This window comes from Lipotes vexillifer, unplaced genomic scaffold (assembly GCF_000442215.2).
Source record: "Lipotes vexillifer unplaced genomic scaffold, Lipotes_vexillifer_v1.1 scaffold729, whole genome shotgun sequence".
In the NCBI taxonomy this organism is placed as follows: Eukaryota; Metazoa; Chordata; class Mammalia; order Artiodactyla; family Lipotidae; genus Lipotes; species Lipotes vexillifer.
In genome coordinates this window covers 2,231,298-2,252,827 of record NW_006780914.1, presented here as the reverse complement: position 1 = coordinate 2,252,827, position 21,530 = coordinate 2,231,298, and positions in this window count along the sequence as shown.

Here is a 21,530-nt window from a genome sequence, read left to right as displayed (position 1 = left end):
TTTAAAAGTGCCAGTATAAGGTCAAGAGGATAAAGTCTTTGACACCCTAGATTTAGAATCCTATTTAATTTGTTACCCATCCCTTAACTTAGAAGGTGACTCCTTCACCTGGTACTACTACAAGGCTCATTTCCCTGACACCAGAATATGTTGTGTCGTACATCAGCGAACTTTTCCTACTGTGTGCTGGACGACATGCTGAAAAGGACAAGGGGAAACCACCCCCAGATTATTGGAAGGGGCTGTTTGATGGACTTTGTACCTGATTGTTAATAAAAGTGTGTACATTTGCAGAAATTGGTTTGTAACTTACTTTGGTTTTTGTTTGTTTTTTAAATAAACTCTCTGGTATCATAGTTATAAGAGAAGAGATGTATACTGGCAAAAATCCCTGACAATTGTTGAAGAATAAATTAGCTTAAGTCAATTCACAATATCAGCCTATTGAATGGGTGATAACTCATGCCCAGGTAACTCAGTTCTGCTAGAGAAAGTAGATTGTGCCGCAGTAATCAATCCCCGTCCTAGTGGCTTAAAATTGCAAAGTTGCATTTCCCATTCACACTGTGTTATTGCAGGTTGGTAGATGAGCTTCTGCTAATTGTAATGACTCAGGTAAGTAGGATAACAGGGCAGCCTCCATCTCAAGTACAGGGAAAGATACGAGAAGGATGAAGGAACACTGGCTATTAAGTGTTCTGGCACTAATAGGTATAATACTTATTGGCCTCTACTCCTTTTCTGTGCACACTTAAATCACAAGGGGTCTAGGAAATGCATTACAATTCTGTTATGTGCCCAGAACAAGGGAGAATCAGAAATATTTAACAACCTTTTAAAATTACCACAGCAATTCAATATCTACCATTGAAACCAAGTTTTTGTCTGAATAGTATATCCTAAAGCTACAGTATATCCTAAAATTACACTTTTTGAAAGAAAAAAGAAGGAATGATTAAATTTAGTTTTGTTATTAAGTTGTTTAACTAATGATTTAATCTTTATGATTGAAATCAATTCTAATCTAAACAACCTAGAATATGAGTGGGCAGGTTTAACTACATAAATATAACAAATCATTAAAAAATTTTTTGCAGTGGTAGAGTCTAAGAAAAGATAAAAAAGATACTATACTTTTATTTACACACTATAGCAGGAGTGGCTAAATCTTCATCTGCATGCTAATAACAATGCAGATTCCTAGGCCGCTGGACTAATATGATTTAGTATTTGAGTGCAGGATTCTACATTTTAAAATAGACCCATTTAATTCTGATGCAGGCAGTTCTGAGTCCTGGAACCAGATTTTGAGAAGTGATGACTGTAGTTGATCGGTTCTAAGAAGCAAGAAGCATAAGTATGAAATTGAATTGCGGAAAAAAGCAAGTAGGGCTTCAATCAATTCATAGCAAATTTTACTTTGTTGCTGACATTATAGTATAAAACAAATGTATCAAGAGAACATCTGACTCAGCAGTCTCAACAAGATGCAATAGCTATGTAATGACATGGCTTTTCTACTCTGCATGAAAACCTTGAAAAACTGATATGCAAATAGTCCCCATTTAGATTATGAAGAACAGGGGGATACCATTCTCTTTACCAATAATACTCAAATTGATATCTCTAATCCAAACTCCTTTCCTGAGTGTCAGACTCAAATACCCAACTTTCTACAAGACACCTCCATTTGGATGGACCTAATAAACATCTCAATCTTTATGTGTCCAAAACCAAATTATTCACCCTCACTCCCAAAACTGTTCTTCTTGAAGCCATTTCCATTTCAATCTATGGCAGCTATACTTTTGATTACTTAGGTTAAAAACCTAGAAGGCACCCTTGGTGCATCATTTTCTCAACCATTTTCTCAATCATTCAGCAAAGCTCTTTGTCAGTGCTTCCTTCGAAGATTGCTTCCAGAACCTGACCACTTCCTACCTCTTCCTTCACTACCACCCTGGTCTAAGCCACCGTCATCTCTCACTGGGACTGCTGCAGTGATCTTCAAATGGCTCTTCAGAGACGTGCTGGTAAATGTTTATCAACAACTTTATTTATAAACAACAAATACATAGTTATAATGTTATAAAAGAAAGGGAAAGAAAGAAGGAAGGAGAGAAAGAAAAAAAACAATGAAGGAGGGAAGGACAGATGAAGGAAGGGAGGAAGGAAAGAAGAAACGCAAGCAAGGAAGAAAGGAAGGAGGAGAAAGAAGAGAAAGAGGAAGGAAGGCAGACACGAAAGTAAGCAGGGAAGAAATGAAGGAGGAAGAGAAAAGTAGCCGGAAGAGGAAGAAAAGAGGGAGGAAAGAAGGAGGGAGGGAGGGAGGAAGGGAGGGAGGGAGGGAGGAAGGAAGGAAGGAAGGAAGGAAGGAAGGAAGGAAGAGTGAGAGAGAGACAAAAAAACACTTTCACTTCTCACTGCTTGGAACCCTTTTTGCCTACATGTGTTCTTGTCTCGCTCCCTTACTTCCTTCTGGTCGTTGAATAAGTAGCACTTAATCGGGACTCTGCCCTGAGTATCTATCTAACACAGAATGGCATAACAACTTTTCCTGTCTAATCCTTCAGCTTGCTCTATTCTTTGTAGCACATTCTTCTTTTTAAACACCTGATATTTATACAAAAATATAGATATTATTATCAATATTTATTACTGTCTGTCTCCTTAAGGACATACACATTGGTTCAGATTCTATGTTCCTATCACCAATTCATATCACACTGTCATGTCACATAATGAACTAATAAAATCTTATTGACTCAAGAGACATACAGTATATAAGTAAGTAGAAGAAGAAAGTAATTTAAGGTAATGAAAAGTGCCATAAAGCAAATCAAGGAGGATGATGAGTGACCCCATGGGGGGTGCTGTGGCCAGTCGGTGGTGGATATATCAAGAGGTGATATATAAACTAAGGTCAGAATAATAATGCAATTAGTATAGTCTGCACATAAATAAAAACTCATTACAGGATAAAAGAGAAAGAGCAGCTTTGTGGATGATTTTAGGGTTTTAAAAAAGAACAGGTAAAACAAGTCAATTGTTAGATGTGTTGTTCTCAAAAAGCGTAGAGTGAGTCCTAAAACGATGGAGTAAAAAGATGGTATTTCATTTAAAGGAGAAGGAAAAGGAGGAAGAAAGGATTACTTCCTCCAATACCTCAACCCAAAGAGGGATAGGAAGGAACAGAAAAAATTCAAGGGGGAATGCTTATATTTGTACAGAGCTTTATACTTTCAAAGTTGACATTTTCAAGTTTATCTACCATATTTATCTCTCACAATGACCTCTGAAAATAAGCGGAGCTTATTATTCCAATCATTAAGAAAAAGAGCCTAAGACTCACAGAGGTGAATTCCTTCTCTAAGGTCAACAGACTAGCAAGTTAGTGAACAGGGCTTACATAGCAGCCAGGTGTCCTCACACAGTCCATTACACCATGCCCATGATGCCATGCTGGTCTGCTGAAAACTCGCAAAAGATTACCAGGAGGTTGCTAATCTGCTCTATATGAACTGAGTTCATACAGTTGATTTGTGTTTAAATTCCACACACTGAATTAAAGGTTGACTTTGAATGAGTGGCAAGAAAGCCAACAGTAACATTAACTTTCAAAGATTCCTTAACAACCCCCAAACCAATTCGGACTCTGGTAGCTGTCATTTAAGGCCATCACAGTGTGAGTTCCATGAGAATTTCCAGCTTTACCTCATACATACCTAAACAAATATTTTAAGGTCTTTTTACCCTTGCCAGATTATTTAAGTCATTCAACATGAACAATAGCAAAGAGGGAGAAGGTACGATTTGCTCCATCTTTAATATCTACCCTCTTCTATCTCTCATCTCTTTCTGTCACAATTTAGCCATCTTTAAGAAGACTTTGCAAAGCCCTCAAGCCAGCTCTGATTTTTCTCCTTTCACATAGCATTCTTCAAAGTCTGATGATACTAGTAACATCCTGCCTTGTAATACAGTTATTTAAAGAATTGTTAAATATTCCATTCCCCAAGTAGAATACAAATGTTTTGATAAGGGACTCTCCCTTCTGTAAATTCTTCAATTTTATATTCCTTTTGCAGAGAATCTGCCACATAGTGGAGAATTAACAAATATTTGTTGAACTGGATAAAATTTATTCAAAGAGAGAAAAAAAATAACCTTCAGATTAATGATCCCAACACTCTATTGAAGGGACAAAGAAAGATAAGAGAAAAATAAACCATAGACTGAAATCAGTAAAAGAAATTTGAGAGAATGAAGAAAAGTAGAAGTGGAAGGAGCCAACTGTATGTTCAGAAGCTGGCACAATGCATGGTACACAGTAGCTACTCAATAAATATCTGTTGGATTAATACATGAGTAAATGAACAAAAAGAGAAGGATATATGAGAACAAGGAACTATTAGAAGATAACCTTAAAACTAGGCCCATCATTTCAATCCAAATGGGCAGAACAACAGAAATTAGGTCATTTGTTTACAGTATAATATTCAAAGGATAAGAGGAAGTATCTGTTGGTATTACCTCTTCCTGTGCTCTTTTGTTATGAAGCACTCTTTAAATTAATTTAATTTGAACTGCAGAACAAGTCCATGAAAAGGCAGGAGAAACAGGATTCCACCCATTTTATAAATAAGGAACAAGATCAAAAGGATTAACTATCTAGGTTAAGATCAGAATCAGGGTCAAAGTCAAAGCTTGAAGTCCTTTTTAGGAGTTCTCTAACTCCTTGACACTCTGTGTTCCACAGGCCAGCAGCATTATCACCCTTGGGGTCTTATTAGAAATGCAAAATCTCAGACTCCGTCCCAGACACCTGAATCAGAATCTGAATATTAACAATGTCCCCTGGTGATCTGAAGTAATCTTAAAGTTAACAGCTTACCTGACACAAAATTGAATATAGATTTGTATGCCTTCATAGATATAAATATAGGTATATATATATATATAGCATAATATAGGAGATATATACATAAATATATAGCAATAGAATCATCATATAGAAATGTTACCCTTGGAGAGAAACAAATTACTATTATTAATTATTATAAATAATACTCAGTATTATAATAAATATAAGTTAGGAACAGAGTTTAGGTCCATGAATATGGCCCTTAAAGAAAAACATATATTTAAAGAAAGTCTCTTTTTAATTAACACAAATCTGAGCAGTCTGTTGGGCACATTAGGGATTCTATCATGTCTTTGAGAAAAAAAATACCAAAGGGAACACAAAGTAATATAGCAAGCACAATAGTTGGCAGCCATCTGTAAAAACAAGGTATTGAAAGATGCCTGTTTCAACACATGCTAACATCTGGGGGTTAACACATACACACACATACAATAGCTAAGTAGAATGGTTTTGATGTTCAATGAAAATATTAAGTCTGTGACATGCTAATTAAGGGAAATTGCTTTTGGTGATCTTATGTTAGTAATAACAAACACTACTTTTGGAAAGCAAGGCAGTAATGGAGCCTAAACACGGCTTATAATAAACACATGTACCCCTCATGCCTCAGATCAAAGAATGGACAAGAGCAGGAAGTTCATCTCCCCTTTCAGAAGGGTGAGAGGTTATTTTATTTTGCATTTTTAAGATAGAGACAAATCATTTTTTAAAAAGTGATTGAAAGTTCAGAGCTCAGTTTTACACTCAATTACTACAGCTTTGGAGTGTGAAGATTCCTGCATGTATTTTTATTTTATTTTATTTTATTACTTTATTTTATTTTATTATTTTTTAACATCTTTATCAGATTATAATTGCTTTACAATGGTGTGTCAGTTTCTGCTTTATAACAGAGTGAATCAGTTATACATATACATATGTCTCCATATCTCTTCCCTCTTGCATCTCCCTCCCTCCCACCCTCCCTATCCCACCTCTCTAGGTGGTCACAAAGCACCGAGCTGATCTCCCTGTGCTTACTTGCATGTATTTTAAAAGGTTCCCATTGCCATCTATTTTTCTTTTTTTTTGCCTCAGCAAAAATATAAAGGGAACAGAAGGAAAGAGAATGTGAGTGGATAAAAAGGAGGGAAAGGTGGGAAGTGAAGATGTTCCAGAAAGAAGGGGAAACTTACAATAGGGAGGACAGTTGAGCTAGGTCCAGAAAGATGAATTAAATTCTATCGATAGAAATTTTTAAAAAACAACTGTTTTGTTATAAAGAAGCAAGACAGCTTCTTAAAAAACATATAAAAGGACCATTTTTCCTTCTAAAATTAAAAGATAATAGTGCTTATAACTTTATAAATAGTGCTAAAAATTATCTATCCAAAATCAAAAGTATTTTCATTAAATACCAAGTCACTTGGAAACCTTTCATGTGTAAATATTTTGCATTAATATGTTTTCACAATTGTGAAGTATAGTTGAAGGAGAAAAGAGCTCCATATTACGTGGCACAGGGAAGAGAATTTTCCAATGCTAAAATTATGTATTATGTCCAATGTGGTTGATACGATAACAAAGTAAAACCTTTGAGAACTTTCGATGAGCTTTCGATTTCTCAGAAGCATGATATTAGTATGTTCAAATGATTTTTTTCAACTACAAGAAATATCTTATTCAATGAGTATTCAACACATATTTCTTTTCATACACACACACACAAACACACACACAATATTGCCTAAGTTGAATGTCTGATATCTTATGATAATGATGTTTATCTTATGATAATGGCAGGATATTCTCTGAGCATCTTGACTTTGTATATACTACTTCCTAGTTTTTTATAAATAGAATGTACAGCTACATCTGTTTCCACTTACCCTTTACTTGGTTATATATTAAGAATCATGTCCTGGCCATCTTGAGTGTACTGTTCATAATTATATTTGTGAATATGAAGCTCTCTGTGACACATATTATGTGATGAGAGTAGAATATAGAAAGTCTATGAGATGCTGGGATTAAATTCGTAGAATTCTTGGCATTCATGATATAGATGCATGTTAGATCTAAAGTAGACAGAGTTATATTCAGATGGTTTTCCCTCATGATACCAGCACATTTTAGTTGCTTTCTTTTCATACTTGACTGTGGGCTCCAGAGGGGCAGAGACCATGTATTAATCATGTTTGGATTTCCAATGAATAGCATAATACATGGCCCCAAAATAGACACTCAGATTAATTAACTAATTTGAGAGCCATATAAGCTGAAGTGCATAGTGTTTTGGGTGCATGTGATTGGAAAGGTAAATTAGAACCATACTATAAATCATCCTACTTATTGTCACAAAATAGATCCCAGAGACCCTTCAAAACCTGTCACCGTAGAACCTATTCTTCAAGCAATAAAGCCAAAGACTAATCCATTTATGATTCTAAGTCATATATTATTTAACCAAATATCTATACTTGTAATCCACCAACATTTAAAGATTTCAGCTATAACCTACTCACAGTAATTTAACAGGTAAAATATCAAATGGGAACTAAGTGGCTTGTCTGTCAAAAACGTGTATTTCAATATCTCTACTCATAGATTTTGCATTTTTGTTTCCTCCTAATAATCTCACTCAAGAGATCAAGTGGGTTAATACGACTGATAAAATGCCTGAAATTAAATGATACTCCATACAAAAGTATAAATTACCTCATGATACCTTGTCTCAGTTTTATAAAAATTGGATGATAATGAAGCAAGTCTAAGAGACAAATTTAAAAACTGTCTGGAAATTTTCAGAAATTTGTTGTCAGGCACTCAGAAATGATTAGACAATTATATATCAGACTATATAAATATTTTGTTAGAAAAAGTATAAAGGAATATATACATAGATGTTTACTCAGGTAAATTAGAGAAGTCAGACAGACAAACTATACTGCTTCCTGATATAAAAGCTAAAACTTTAAAGAAAAAATGGAGTGTCTATTATTTTCCATGGCTACCTATCTCTTTTATGTCTAGTCTTCATAATTGATTTAAAAAGTTTTGTATTTTAGACAGGTTGATAAATAGAAAACTTCTGAACCTATTGACCTGTTAGTGGTCATAACTTATCTACAGAGATGGAGTGAGAGAAGAAATTAGATAATGGTGTGCCAGTAAATGTTTAACAACCAGTTCTGAAAAGTAGGAAAAAAAGGCTCTGATTTGTAGTATTTGATGATTTCTATGATGCAAATACTTCTGCCATAGCTGATTTCAAGCAAGAAAATGATGTCTCTTAAAAACGGAATTTAGGAAGGGATAGTTACAATTGGCTCATCCAAGCTGGTTTTAGCCAGCTTTGGCATATCTTTGAAATTAGGTCCTATTACGTTAATAACTATTTTATGAACAAAGTTGATTAAATAACTTTGGAAAGTAGTGTCAAGTATACGGTCCTCTTAGGGATACACTATATACTTAGTTTTCTGAATGCCCTGAGAAGTATTTTATATGAGAAATCTATTTAACATCGTTTAATATGGTTAATATCGTTTAATACCCCTCTCATATCTATTTGACTTCTGGATTTTTGTTTGTCCCAGAACATCTAGTAACATCTTTCAGAATAGTAGTGTTTCATAGAATCCCATTAGGGAAATGTGGCTCTGGTTACACACTTCAAGTCTCACTGGACATATAGTAGGCATTCAGTAATCTCAGATTATTGACAAAAAGTATTTATTTGTATAGAAAGGTGATAAGAAAAAGGTAAAAAAAAAACATACACACTTAAGTAGAGAAGTTTCTGTTCCTCATTTCATGAGATTGAATTATACTTAGGTAATTGATTCTTCAGTGCAATGACAGGTTTATTCATTTATTAGAGAGAGATTTTATTGAGCATCTACTATATTCAAAGCACTGAAAATTTCAGTCCTTTTATTTCACTTATATGAGTAAGTCTCCGCTAGGCAAGGCCAATTTTAGTCCTTTTTTTGATTTTGTACTGGGGAGGGCAGAGTATACTAATTATTCTAACATTTAATTCTAGGGAATGTTTAAATCTAATACGCCTTGTTCTATAAGTGGAGTTTTTGTTGCAAACTACGTGTAGTATGGACATATGTAATATGGACTCAGATATTTAATACTCAGATATAGAGAATCTTTCTTAAGGAAAGAAGCTGTCCTTTTTCCCCATAAGTATTCAATATTAAATGTCTATCTGTATATTAATGTGTTAAAGTAATAGCATTTTTAATAACTATCCATCTGAGTTTATGAGAATATCTCCAAGTGTTTAACATATATCCACATTTGGCAAGTTAGTGTAATTTGTGTACACACATAAATATTCATAAAATTGAGTATGTTTTGAAAAACAAAAGAGCAAGACTAATGGTTCAATGTTAACTGAAAAAAAAAAAAAAAAAAAAACAACCCCAAGAATCCAGCTATTTTGCAACAGATTTCATGCAATAGCCTCTCTTTCCTTAACCACAACCCACAAATTATCATGCAATACGTAAACCTTTGTGCATTTGTTTTTTTGTTGTTTTCCTTTGGAGAACTGAGAGGTAGATTTTCCACAGAAGAAATAGCTGGCACTTGACCTTTGGCAGCAAGTATAATCTGTTGTTTCATCAAAGAAACTCTGATGTTGAATTATCTTAGCAGTACGTAAATTATTTAAAGAAACTACAACGTGACTGCTTTAAGATAATGTGTTCACTGTTTATAATAGTGTATGGATTTTTATATACTAAAATAGTAACACTTCAGTAGTTCATTTTTTACCCTATATGAGTTCCTCACCATGCAAGCACAGAAATGAATGTATCTCATCACATTGAAAGAAACAAAACCACATGCATACCTTTAGTCGTGAACCTAGCTCAAAACACACCATCAGTATGGAGGAACACATCAGAAAATTACCGTCTGATTTCTCAGTTGGGAGCACAAAATTGTTGCTATCATGATCACCAACACTTAATTGCCTTCATAAAGCTACAAGGTAATTTTCTTTCAAGGTAAGTATTTGAAATGAATATCTGCGTACAACAAGACCATATGGTGCTCATTTATAGTAACATACATAACTTCTGAAAAATAAATGTAATGAAAGATGTTTTATACATTGTCCTTTGGAACCTTCTTTACTTTTTTATTCCCTAATTTTAAAAACACACTTGCAAACAAAAATTGTTCCAAGGATAAACTGCATGGGACATCTAGAGTTAATTGTACATCATTGGAAGAAAACCAAATATGAGCTCTTCTAATATTCAGTTATGGCACATTGTTACAGGAATGTTTTATCTATGTTAATTATTCATATGTCTGCATTTTTCATAGTTATGATAGTAGACTGATCCTTAATATTACAGAATATGCTGCATTTTATATTTGTCAATTTTTTATTCAAATAGCATTAGCTGCTAGTGTATCATATCACAAAATTCAACTTTAGCAACTAACCATCCCACAGAAAAGGAAAAAACAATCTATAGACTCATCGATGTATCAATCAATGAATAAAATATAAATGCATGAATTAGAAATAGAACTACTATCAAAGGCTCATGATTTTGACATAGATTTGAATTCACTATATTTATAAAGGCAGAGGAAACTCCACACTTTCTTAGCTTTCACTGCCACACCGAGGAAGTTTCTCACCAAACCTCCTACCTTTCCTCATGAGGTCTAACCACAGAAATGAACGTAAACATGGGAAGATCCAGTGCAGGAAATCAAAGAGAATCAGAACAGAGAAAGATATTCACAAGATCATATATTCTATCTTACAGTCCAGCAAAAAAATGAAAATATTTTTAAATGATATCCATCATAAAGTTATTCTAACAATAGGCTGTATGGTCCTGCCAGGGTGTGGGAGGTATTATCTTGACCCTTGACCTCTACTTACACAAGAGCCTGAGAAATGAAAATCATGTTTATCATCACTGTTTGTTTTATACAAATTTACTCTCTTTACTTAAACTGACATAAGAAAAAAAATTCTATTCTGAAATAGCCCAAGTCTGGTTCTTAATAGTCATGTGACTTTTTTTTTCTGCCAGCCATGTGCTCGGTATCATTTTACTCTGAAATAACTATGCGGATTTCAGCTCAACCTGCCTTTGCTTATAATGCATGACATACCCTGTGAGGGAGCCTGAGAACAGACTCCCTTGAAAAGCAAGGTTCTCATAGTTGGCCTGTAACCATGGAAGCAGATGCCGTTTTTTCTTACCCCTGCTTACCTCTTTGCAGCCTCGAGCTGCTCCCTATTGTTAAAAGGGGTACGCCTTGATTTTTCTTCATCATGACCGAACTTGCCTCTTCTTCAAAGGGCATGATGCTGCAGGTCATTGGTCTAGACTGTTTGCACGGTCCAGAGAACAGCCTTGATGTAACCCTTGCTCCGTCTGAGCCACGCCACCAGCCGTGCATCTGTAGACTGTAGGGGGACATTGGAGATCTGTATTTCAAAAGAAGTCTGTCTGATTTTGCCATTGTGCCTTTTCACTCATCGATCGAATGAATATCGAACCTTCTGTCGTTGCATGTGTGAAATAGATAGCTTAGCAAGCACTTTTGTGCTCAACCTGTGCGGTGGGCCAAAAGGTTTTCCTTTTAGTCTCAAGAATTTTTTCTTCAGACTTTATGAATTTCTTGTTAGCTTAAATTGTTTATGTGCTTTAATTTTAGCAACTGTTATGATGACTTTTGAATTACTTCATCGGCAGTGACTTTCTTTTGGTACGAGAAGGAGCATTTTCTTTTTTGTCAACTATGTTTGTTTTTGTTTTTTTCTTTTCTTTTTTTTTTTGTCTTTTGTAGCTTAAGATCTAGCTTAACTCATTTGTAACTAGAAGTGATATAACTGTATCCTGTTAAGCCAAAAAGTTGAGGTATCTTTTCAAGAAGATGATTAGATGATGTCTATCATTTAACAGATTTAATTCCAGAAAGGTGAACTTGAACTGCCTCAAGGTAATTTCAGTGATTTGTAAGAGTAAGTAAATCAAATAATCACATTGATTTTAAGTTAAATAAAATATTTGTTAAGCTCTGTTAAGGGAAAATTTTTTCTTTGTTTTTCTCCTTTTAAAAATTTGTGAAAATGTTAGTCTGGAGTACTGAAATATACTAAAAGCACATAAATTTATTACTCTCATTTGGCATTTTAAATAAATACCATATATTTGTAATATGTATCTTATGGCATGATTTAATTAGAAAGTATACAATACAAAAATATGTTGACATTTAATTTTTAATGCAATTCTAATTCATTGCTTTTCATCAATAACTGATGTTAACAATAATCGACAGCCACAATCCCACCTGCTTATTCTAAAATGTATTATTTTACTGAGTCCTTAAAAAAATCAGAATCACTTCAAAATGCTTCATATGCTTTTTTTCAATATGTTGCTTAGCAAGCATTGTCTGTGTGTATCAGTTTTTGTTTTGTTTTAAGAATCCACTATCTCATACTTCAAGGCATACCTATTTTCTCTAATTGCCACAGGCAAAGGGGAGGTCCATGACAGAATAAAGAAGGTTATTGTGACAGATGAAACATAATTCACAATGAGTACTCTTTTCATTCAGCCTTAAGTAGCAGAGGATTACTTCCAAGCTGAATTTGGTGGCAGAATGTATGAGCTGATTTTGTTAACATATAAGGACAGGCCAAAGGCAGAAAACCTATTTCTCTTCAGCTGGGTGGTGGCTATTTTGCGTGTGTCTGCTTGGGAGTCTTACTTTGTCCACCTCAAACAGAAGAAATGCTGGACAGAAGAGAGTCTGAAGAAACGGAGGGAGTAGGTGGGGAGGGTAGGAAATAAGAAACTTAAAGCAATAAAAGTTGGAGTTTTCTCACTAGATAATGAAAAATGATGAGTTAAATATATTTCTACCTTCTTTGGCATGCACATGAAATAGTCATACGTTTTTTTCAACAAACATGAGCTGCAAAAGTAGGTAAATTTTATTTCATAAAAAATTTCTTTAGATGATTATTTTTGTCTTTTCCATATTCTTAACTTCAAATGGTTTATTAGATTTCCAGATGCCATTAGGTTTTAAATTAGGACTTAGTACTAAATTTCAATTAAATAGTTATGTGTTTATTTGGATATTTTATTTGCTTTCAGTCATTTGTTTTTAATGACAGGATTTTATTTGATCTTTATAAAACTTTTGTATTCAAGTATAAATACTTTTTATTTTCTTTCTTTTTCTAATGAGGACAGGTTTTAATTAACTAAAGACAGGTTAAAAAAAAAATTGTGCTTGATAAAATATCTGTGCATCACAAGAAAATTCCAGACTACTAAATCCATTGCATCTTGTTTGTTTTAAATAGCATTTTATTTACACCAACAATTTGGATTCACTTATTCCTGAAATATTTTTTCTTTTTTGCTTTATTTTCAAATACTTTATAGGAGTTGTAGTTAAAGTAGTTTTCTATCTGTAAAAGGAAAAGCAAGTGGTTGTTCTGTCCGCTAGTAATCTACTATTACAGCACTTACAATAAAGTGCTATTTCTCTGCTATGTTCTTGTCAATCATAGTTTGTTGTTCCAGAAAGAGAAAGAAAAATCTAAATTCTAAATTGAGGTCTTTTTCAATATAACAGATACATTTCGTACTTAGAATACTTTAATGAATAATTCAGATGCACTAAAATTATGTAGGTATTCCCTAGAAGAAGGAATAAAAACTATAATCTACAGCTACTCCTTTTATATTTTTTTTCTTAAAATAACATTGTTCTTTATATCAAGTATACAACTTGCATTAACTAAAGTTATTTCAATTAATTAAGTTGGCTTTGTAGCTAAAAATTTAATAAAATTTGCAATAAGATTCTTTCACCTTAAAATTTGTTAACACTGTTAAGAAATACTTATTACTGCATTAAATATTTCCTTCTATTAACTGAATTTTCATTTCTCCTTATGTTGTGATTGAATTGTTACTGTTCAAAATATAGTAATTTAAAAATAAAAGAATGTGACTACTGTATAACTTCAGAAAATATAAGAAACCTTATAGTCATTATTTATCTGTTGATTAAAATGGAAATCTTTCCTTATACCCCCTACAAAATTAATACTGAAATATTTCTAGGGATTTTTTCATGTCTATGGAATATCTAGGGAATATTTTTAGAATATTTTTATATACTTCTCTTAATACAAATAAAATATAATCTTTAAACAAAATAAGAATTCTAAAGGACAAGTATATATATATATATATATATATATATATATATATATATATATATATATTTACTACACTTAAAAAAATATATAAAAAATATATATATATATATATATATATATATATATATATATATATATATATATATTTACTATTGCCAGATCATGTACAGAAATTTCCTATTCATAGTTTTCATATCTTTCTTAATAATTACTCTGTAGAAACATGCCAAGGCACACAACTTTTGCATTTGGTAAAATTTTCTACTTCTGCTGTTATTTCATAAGGATGGCTTTATATAATTCATTTGAAATATCTGTGTAATTTATTATTTGAAAGTATGAAAGAAATGAATGAGGACTAAAATGATATTTTTAATTAAGCAGAAGGGAAAGAAGAAAACTAAGAATGATGAAGCTGATACAGAAATTATGTAAATGTTGTGTTCCATAGTATAATATTTTACTAGGTTTTATTTTATTCATGATTAAACTTAAAATCAAACAGTAAGGTATGCTGAATGATCATATCTAAAAGTAAAATTCACTTGCACTCATTGAATATTATAAAATAATGAGAAAATAATTATATTAATTTGAGAATGAGATTTTTCTTTTGCAATCACATGACAGCTTTTTAAAAAATGGCATTTGCAACCTGAAAGTGATATCATTAAATATATTTTTAATTAACTTGTATATATATACAACTTGTAACTTGTATACTGCAAAAAATAATTAAAATAGTGATAAGTATATTTGATTTTCATGAATGATCTCTGCAGAGTCAACCTCTGTCTTATTCAAAATTTATTTCCTGTGTTTTAGGCCAGGACATTTTTCATATTGCTCTCTTCTTCCTCCCCCTCTCTAAAACACATTTTGCTATAAACTTCTGCACCAATCACTAGGAAAGACACAAACAGCAGTTCAGTTCAGGAAGCAGTCCTGTGAATGTAAAAAAAAAAATCACAGACTTTGATTTTATACGACAAGTTGGATAGGAGTCAAAACTGCCACATGCAGTGTGAAAAAATGCCACCCTGGTGTGAACAAAAGGTTTAAAATGGAGTCAAGAAGCATGCAAGCTCGATGTCTAAGCTTTTCCTGTGAATTGTCTGCCACAACCTGCAGGGTATCAAGTGGGCTGGGAAGAATACAGAGCTCTTGGAAGCTACAACTGAGAAACATCGGCAGTCGGATGTGTTAGTTTTTTTTTTTTTTAATTTTGTTTTGTTTTGTTTTATCTCATCTAAGCATCATTATACTAAACTGTTTTACCCAAAACATAAAACAAATCCAAAAAAAAGTCACATAATGTGTGAAGAAACTGTTGCTTACAAATGAATTGTTACTTTTTTATCCTTTTTTTTTTTCATTCCTTCATTTATAGCAAAGTGAAGTTCCCAACTGTACTTTGTATTTTAAATTCTTTGTTTTGTGGGCCTGAGTTTTATTTACAAAGGGTGAATAGGGGAAACGTCTTATAAAATCCTGACTACCAGAGTAAAAATTGCAATTATAATATTCATGTTTGCTTATCTTCTAAATTATCAAGAAAAGAATGAGGTGAAAAGACTAAGAGTTCACTACTGGAAACAAGTATTTCATATTTTAATAAATAATACAATTATAATTCTGAATGAATATTCAGTAGGAATAGTCCTTCAGAAAAAATACTGCTACAATGAACTACTACGATATACTAATATTACACTTTACCTATTATATTGGAATGTAAAAATTTATTCCACAGCCCAAAATTTTTATTAACCAAAAATAATCAGTCAAATCTAAAGTAAACCATCATCATTCACTTAAATAACCAAAAAAAGGCAATTCAATTTTAAGGACAATTAAAAACTATACCACTATGTTATAACCTTCACTTCAATAATCTTAATGTGTTTATAAAGGCACATATGAATGCTAATTACATGATAAGTTATGAATAGCATTTAAAGAATGTAACATTTCCTAGGTGATTGTGATCTAATCAATACAACACATCTAAATGCAAAAAAGAAACATCTTTGATGAGCATTGAAAAGATCCTTAAACTTTGAAGCCAGTTTTATTACATTTGCATCTTATCTCTTACTAAGGATTGGGTCTAAAGCCAGCAAATCCCATCGGTTATGAATGCAGGTCAAGACAGGAACTTTTTTCTATTTACTGTTTGTAACACTGGATAGAAATCAATCTGTTACTTTCATTACAACCACACAATCAATTCCATTTAAAGTATAATACAACAGCCAAGTCCAAAGACAATATGGATCCTTGGAAAAAGCTCATACCATTTGCAGGGCTGTATTTGATATAGCTCCTGGTGAATTGTTTTCTTTCTAATTAGTGTACATGATTCATTTAAAGCAAACATGCCTAAACTGGTACTGCAACATAGGATACAACCAAAAATTAATTGTACAATCTTTGTCAAAGTTGCATTAAAAAAAAAAATCATTCTTTTTAAACAATGAAAACCTTACAAAAAAGGATTCTTTCTCATTGACTATATTGTGAGCAAGGCATTATTATATATCCATTTTGATATCCCCCCCAAAAATTTATGCACAACAAAACTTCTACCTTGAAATTAGTATATGAAATCCTTATTACAAATGCCACCTTCCTCTCATCTCTCAATAAAAGACTTAATTCTGATAAACCCTATCTTGCCTCAAAATTACCAAAATATTTGCTTTTAGGAGTTCTCTTGCACAAAGCATAGCTCAGTAAACAAAAGAAACGTGTTGATTGTGTATTCCATTTACATATAATAGAACTATCATTTCAATTATTTTTAAATATCAAAACTAAGATAATCTTTACGTTCATAAATTATTTGAAAGCACAAGATAAGCCACTGTACACCAACACTAATGGTAGTTGAATGAATTATTTTTCCTTTATTTTATAAGTGAGGATATTTTCCTTTTACACATTAGTTTCAAGCATTTCAATTTACATATCTCCTGATTTCCTCAAACATGATAAATGAATCTCTTCAAGAAGAGCCCAATTTACAATTCTCTCGGGTATAATTTTTAAAACATATTTGTTATTCAAATGTATTCTACCTGTTCCATATAAAAGGTACACATAAAAGGGTAACTCAAATTTAAATCAAATAATTTTTGGTTGTTTTATCAAAATGCTATGTCATTTATGCAAATTACATGACCCTGACATTTTGGACTTTGGGAAAGTTTTCTCCACTAAGGAAAATACAATTCAAATTTTGTTTCAATATTTTTTTTCTGCAAAATATTATGAGGACATGCTTCTCTGTCACCAGTCAGTGATGATTTTATTGTCACTATGGTTAATAAAATTCCCTTTCTAGTGATAGAAAGTTGTTCCTAAAGCTGGGCTTTCCTCAAACACAGCCTGTAAATAAGGTCTGAGATGTGAAGGTACTCTCTTATGTTTTAAGGGGTCCAAATGTTTCTGACCAGAAAGGGGTATCTTTCGTGCTATATTTCTTGCATAAACAAGTTCAGGCCAATGAACCCAATGTCAAAGTCTCCAGACTGTCACTGCCTAGAAGACATTCTTCTTCACCTCCAGAACTCAATTTCTGATAGTCTTAAATAGCTTTGAGTGGGGCTACTGCTGAGTTGTGTTTCCTTGTGCTTTATGGCCTTCACCACTGAGAACATCTAACTCTAGTCCCCTTCTTTCTTATCTACCTGCCAGGCTACCTATTTCAGACTGAGCAGGCACCACACCCAAAGATGACTTGCAAAAATCACGCTCTGGGCCCCCATGAACTTGGAGCAAATTCGAAATGGGAAGGTAAAAGTTAGGTAGGCCAAGCCTCTGACAGCAATTCAGGAGAAAGACACCAGGATGGGTAAGCCATTTTAGAGTGACGATTAGCTTGGGCCATTCACAATACAATTTCTTAAAAAGCAGAAAAGTCGTTTCAAGTAGGTGGGTCAAAACATAAAAGGAAGATGAGAATCACTTTATGTTTAAATGAGGGCAAGCAAACTAAAAACCCTTGTGTGCTGATTTGTATATGTTTATTAGCTTTGGTTTTAACTCTCATGTTGTTTTTAAATGTTCCTGAAGTCATACAGGGGTTCCTAAAAACTATGGCTTTTAAACTTGCATTCTGACACAGTAGTTAATATTTTATGTATTTTAAGTTTCATATTCAAGTCAGAAATGGGCTCATCCCTCACATTCTGTCCAAGTTTATCTGGAATGCAGGATTTGCTAAAGGAAGATCAGAATCACTAACTGTATTTCCTTTGTTTCTTCATTTTTCTTTAACATTTGAAAAACAAATAGGGCTAAAATGTAATTTATTTTTCCTTTTTACATTAAAATTTGTCCATGGAAGTTCAGTTTTAATATATCCAATGATACTTTATATATTGAAGAGATTTTAAAGAAATCTAATCAATATAATTTACCATTACTTTTCCACTGGATGAATTACATTTTGATAAAATTTATGCATTTGATAAATTTCAAATTTTATATATTATATAGAAATATAATAAATATATCCTAAGTGGGCAATGAAAACTTTATATGCTTTCATTGTTAATCTGAACTGTAGGTGCAACCCAATCTATCAGCTATACTGTTCTCTAATCAAAGAAAATATGTGTCACTGTGGTTTTAGGAAAAAATATATCTTAGTCAATATTATTCCTCAAAGTAAAGCCTCAAGTTCAAATCTGTTTCTAGGAGCCCAGTGCACTGGCTTACACTTCTCAATTTCTACCTAATTTGAAAAATACAATTGAGATATTTGGAGTATTATAGTCTTTGCTATCAAAAGCCACTACTCTTCAGTTGTGTGTATTTGTGAAACGTTGTTTTGAAAATGGAAAATAAATTGAAATTTAAGCTCATATTTTACTTAAAAAAAGCTGATCAAAAGTTGGAACACGACTGTATTTCTAGAGAGTGTTATTTCTTCCATAGATTCAGACCAAAGAAAGTTATATAGTTTGAGAGATTAATATGATAAGCCATGAAAACTTTCAGTAAACTGGTAACTGTTCTTTGGGGATGTGAATCATTTAATAGAGGCCTGTTGTCAAAAAAATCATTTCTGAAATAACTCACAAAGTGAAATGGATATTGACAATATTTTATATCAAGTAGTCTTTTGGTCTTAAACCCATTCATTTAGTCAACTAACATTTTTTTATTGCCTTTGTGCTTTCCCAGGTTTTGAGGACATTATCCATTCAACAAATATTCGTTGCATATCTATTTAGCAATGTTCCAGATGCTAAATATGTAGTTACAAAGTTTTAAAAAGTGATTATATGCTATGATGGAGAATAATGAAAGTGACAAGGAGGAGAAAGTTCCTACATGGAGAAGGTAGTCAGGAAAGGCCAAGAGGAAAGGTCTCCAGAGGCGATGTGTGAAGTGAGATTTAGAAAATGAGAATGACCTAGTCATGGGAAGAACAGCATTTAGTTTCTCCACTAGAATGTGAAAGACCCAAGGCAGAAATATATGCAGTATATTTGAAGCAATAAATAGAGATCAGGGCTACTAGAGCACAGTCAGAGATCAGAGGAGGAGGGACCTGAGGCCAGCTGGGATGGAGGAGCAGGGAACTCACCGCTCAAGGACTTACAGGCTCACGGGGAGGAGTTTGGATCTTATTCCCAGAGTAGTGGTTGCCTCCTGCGGTAGAATCTCTCCGGAATGAGACATTGCAATATGAAATTTTTTTAACCTCCCTAAATTCTGGGACCATCACTTATAACCTAATGTATTAAGCAGCAGTTGTTAACAATATCAAAAAAACAATCCTGTATCATTTAGGGAATAATTCAGGCTTCCTAACTGTTCTTAACTGAAAACTGCACACTTGGGATATTAGTTTATGGTTTTTGTTCCCAGGAGCTAATGAAACAAGTATCTTCCTAAAAGCAAGTGCTAACTTGGGTTACTTTGGCTATCAGGTAAGGCATCTGCTTCTGGAAGCCAAGATATGTAACATTCTCTATCAAGAACAGCTGCATCCTATGAGCTTGACTATTCACATGGTAAAATAGTTCACCAATGAGATTATTTTATTTAATTGTATCAGCTGTTTAAATATTCAACTGAAAATTTTAAGGGCATCACAACACATTCAAAAGATTGAATCAGGTATTTTCAGTTTATTAACAACTGATGAATTGAATAGCACACATATATAGATTAGTTCTTTATGTTACAAACAAATAGGATTTTCTTTTATTTTCTACTGAACAATAACCAGCAATATTCAATTAATATGTCATTTAAGTTTTAAGAATTTTTTAACTGATTAGATCGATTTTGGAAAGATAAAATACGTTCATTAAAACCAAAAGGAGCTCTAAATATTGGATAAGCAGTTGGAATCAATATTAGTAAGCTATGACCAAAACCACAACTTTGAAATTAATAAAACACTACTATTAAGCTAAATTACAAGGTGTTTCTGCTGACTGAGATACTTAATCATAAGTTTTATTGTACTTTATCAGCCCCTTAAAGATAAATCATTACAGAACTGTAAATTCTAGATATTAAAACACATGATTAATAGCAACATGCTTTAAAATTACCATAGAATTGCTATAGTTGACATTTTTAATTGGGGCTTCCCTTTAGTGAATTTCTCACCAAACAAATATCTTTCACCTCTTAAAAGAATAATATCTAGATTCACCCCTTCCTGCAGATTTATATTAAACCATGTAAAAGATGAAAATAATGCTACAGGGAATGCTTAATACTCTTACCTGTAGGATTTTTCACCTAATGTCGAGGGTATACTTTTATAAATGCATTCAATATTTTGGTTTCCATTAAAAAGTTTTTCAATATGTCATCTATACTTCTCTTTATATGCTGAAATGCCTTTAAATGTCCAATTTGATAAATCAAATAAAAAACCAGAGAATTAAAATTGTCACTTTATATAAGATCTTATCTATTTTATGTAAATATCAATTCACTACATTAAAAGGTTTTTACTGAGGTAACTACATACGAAATAGATCAAAAGTAAGTTTTGAGACAGACCTCCTTGTAGGAATATCAAAGTAGGTGACTCTGAACACACTGAAAAGGCTTGGAATGAGGAGTTGTGAGAGGGTTTTCTGAAAAAGATTTCTTTGGGGTACATTAAAAGGTTTTTACTGAGGTAACTACATACGAAATAGATCAAAAGTAAGTTTTGAGACAGACCTCCTTGTAGGAATATCAAAGTAGGTGACTCTGAACACACTGAAAAGGCTTGGAATGAGGAGTTGTGAGAGGGTTTTCTGAAAAAGATTTCTTTGGGGCGCACTGTCCCTGCCCCTCCAATCAATTTTTTTTTTTTTTTTTTTTTTTTTTTTTTTTTTTAATTCTCGGGGCCCT